The following is a 3,723-nucleotide window of genomic DNA, read 5'->3' as shown; positions in this document are numbered from 1 at the left end:
CAAAATATATGTATATATATATATATATATATACACACACATATATACAAAATATATATGTATATATACAAAATGTATCCATATGTATATATGCATATATATTTTGTATATATGTATATTTTTGTATATATGTATATCTATACACTTATATATATAAAATGATGCCAACTTTGCAGAACTTCCCCTTTCCCAGCCAAATTCTTGAGTATATGCTCACTGAGCCACCTCTCCCTGCCACGGCTTGACTTCCGGGGACCTTCTCACATTTGCAGGGCACCAGAAGAGCAGAGGGACAGTCCTACCTCATGGTTTGCTGTCGCTAGTCATTAGAGAAATAAATTTCTAGCTAATTTGACATGCGCTAAATTGTCTTTTCACAATCTTCTAATTCCTGGAATTACGTCTTTTCACAATCTTCTAACTCCTCGAATTATATACTATTTAACAATAGCTATCTCTGAGTTATAGGATAATCGATGGCTCTAATTTTTTCACTTTTTTTTTTTTTTGGGGAGAGGTTTTTGCTATAGGACATGTGCACCTGCCAGAAAGACAGAGAGAGACAGAGAGACGGAAAGTAAGAAATCACCCCCCCGGGGGGGGGCTGGCCACACTGCGATCCCTTTTCCTCCATTCTCTTGGGATCTTGAGCATGCACACACACACGTGCTTGGTGTGAGTCTAAGCCACAGGGTCTGGGACTTGAACCGTGGCCAACTACATGGGAGTCCAGTGAAATAGCCATTACGCCAACTGCTGGTCCCCTAATTTTTTATCCTTTAGATTTTTGCCATAGGGCATATGCACTTGCTGGAGAGAAAGAGAGAGAGTGAGAAGGAAAGCGAGAAATCATCCCCCAGGAGGGATGGCCACGCTGCAATCCCTTATCCTTCATTTTCCTCCTGAGATTTTGGGCAAGCATGCACACATGCCCAGCATACATGATTTTCAAGACACTGGGTCCAGTACTCGAACCACGTTTGGCTATGTGAGAGTCCAGTGCTGTAACCACCATGCCACCTGCTAGGCCCCTAATTTTTCAGTATTCAGTACATGTATTACTTCTGTGGACATAAAAATATAAATGTCAGTTAAAAAATAATACCACAGGGCTGGCAGGTGGTGTGGCGGTTGGAGTGCTGGACTCCCATGTGGCAAACTGTGGTTCAAGTCCTAGACCCAGTAGGTTGACGCTCACATTGGGCATGTGTGTGTGCATGCCTAAAATTCCAAGAGAAGAGTGAAGGAGAAGGGATTTCAGCGTGGCCATATCCCCTAGGGGGGGTGATTTCTCACTTTCTGTCTCTCTTGCAAGCACACGTGCCCTACGGCAAAAATCTCTCAAAAAAAAATTGATAAAGAGACCAGCAGATGGCATAATGGTTATGTCGCTGGACTCCCATGTAGTTGACTGCAGTCTGAGTCCCAGAACTGGCAGCTTAAAACTCACAGGGCACATGTGCATGGGTGCCCAGAATCCTGAGAGAATGGAGGAGAGGAGATTGCAGCATGGCCCTCCCCCCGGGGGTGATTTCTCACTTTCTGTCTCTGTCTCTCCAGAGAGCATGTGTGCCCTATAGCTGACATCTCTCTAAAATAAATAAATAAATAAAACTAAATTAAAAAAAATAAAACCACATATCTTTACTCTGGTTTCTGATTATCTACTTCCCTCACCTTCTCGTATGTTTCTTTCCTGGTTCTGGTTTCCGAGCCACCCAATTACACCTTCCTGTAAATTCCTTCTCAGAAAGTGCCTGAAGTCATGTTCTAGTGAGAAGAATGAAGTCATTTTTTTGTTTTGTTTTGTTTTTGTTTTTGTTTTTCGAGAGGTTTTTGCTATAGGGTGCCTGTGCTTGCCAGAAAGAGAGAGACAGAGAGATTAAAGCGAGAAATCACCCCCTGGGGAGATGGCCACTCTTCAATCCTTCTCCGCCATTCTCCTCTTGGAATCTTGGTACATGAGTTTAAGCCACCGGGTCTGGGACTCGAACCGTGGTAGACTATGTGGGAGTCCAGTGACATAGTCATTACGCCAACTGCTGGTCCCAAAAGAATGAAGTCTTTAGAATCAGATAAACTAGCGTTTGAATCCAAGTTTACTGAGAACTTGGGCAAGTACCCTATTCCTCTGAGTTTTAGTGTCCTCATCTGCAAATTAAAATAATACCTATCTTTTAGATTGCTGTGTAGTTCAAGCCAGCAGCTTTGGTCACCTTAATGTGTACATAATCCTTCTGGAATGTTGTTAAAAGACAGATTGTGGAGACCAGCAGATGGCATAATGATTATGTCGCTGAACTCCCACGTGGTTGACCATGCTTTGAGTCCCAGACCTGGCAGATTAAAACTCAGTCCAAGTGTGTGTGCTCAAGATCCCAAGAGGAGAATGGAGGAGAAGGGATTGTGGCATGGCTTTCAGCCCTGGAGGATGATTTCTTGCTTTCTGTCTTTCCAGCAAGCACACACACCCTATAGTGAAATCTCTCTCTCTCTCTCTTTCAAAAAAAAAAAAGACTGATTCTAGGTCAGTCCTACAGCCTAGTGGTTAAAGGCATCAGATCCCACGTGGTGGACTGTGGTTTGAATCCTGGCCCTGATGGCTTTTACATAACACTGGGCATGTGTACATATATTCTCCAAATCTCTATAGAACAGAAATGCAGGGGAAGGGATTGTGATGTGATCCTGCCCCATTGTGGAATGCTTTCTCTTTCTCCCTGGAGAGCATACTTACTCTCTGGTAATTGGAAAAAAAAAAAGGGCAGGTTCTGATTTAGTAGGTCTTGGATGGGCTCAAAAGTGTGCATTTCCAAGAGCTTCTACTTGTTGATGCTAGTGATACACGGATCACATTTTGAAAAGCAAGAAATTAACGACATAACATTTGAAAGAGTCCAGCATCAATGTCCCATTGATGATATATCTCTGGTCTGTAGGGGACCTGGTGCTTCCGGCTGTCCAAATGAGACTAAATCAGAACGCTGCTTACTAAGATACATTCAGGTGCAACCCTACTCATCTGAGCTTTAATTTATTTCTATTTTCTCTCCACTTCCATATCTTTCTTTTCCTTTTTATTCAAGTACTTTGTTATTGTTATTTATTTGTTTGCCTAACAACAATACAGGTAACTGTTTTTAGGAGTTGTCCTTTTAAACAGTTATAATTGACATACAATAAGTTATGCTTACAGGAGACAATAGGTTCCAACATATGTACACACACGAGACTGGCGTCAAACTCGAGATAATGAACATATCTATCATCTGCAAGATTTCCTCAGGGGCTCGTGATCCCTCTGCCCCCTGAAAACCACTCACCTGCTTTCTGTCACTATATGTTAGTTTGCCTTTTCTAGAGTTTTATAAAAACAGAATCATAAAGCATATAGTCCTTTTTTGTTTGAGTTTGTGTGCATAATTACTTCATCTGCATTGTTGTGGTTCTCAATAGTTCATTCCTCAGAGGTTGCTGAAAGTATTCATTGTATATATATACCACAATGTATGTATCCGTTCACTTCTTTTATTTTATTTTATTATTTTATTTTATTTATATTATCATCATAATCTTCTTTATATTACATTGGATTACATATAACTTTACATTGACTTCCATTGCTTTTTCAAAAGGGAATGCCATGCATGTCAGTCAATACAGAGACATCAATCTCCCCGCTTTATCATTCAATGTCTTTTCCATGCATTTCCCAATAATTAT

Source organism: Tupaia chinensis, unplaced genomic scaffold (assembly GCF_000334495.1).
Source record: "Tupaia chinensis unplaced genomic scaffold, TupChi_1.0 Scaffold148874_1, whole genome shotgun sequence".
In the NCBI taxonomy this organism is placed as follows: domain Eukaryota; kingdom Metazoa; phylum Chordata; class Mammalia; order Scandentia; family Tupaiidae; genus Tupaia; species Tupaia belangeri.
This window is presented reverse-complemented; position numbering follows the sequence as displayed.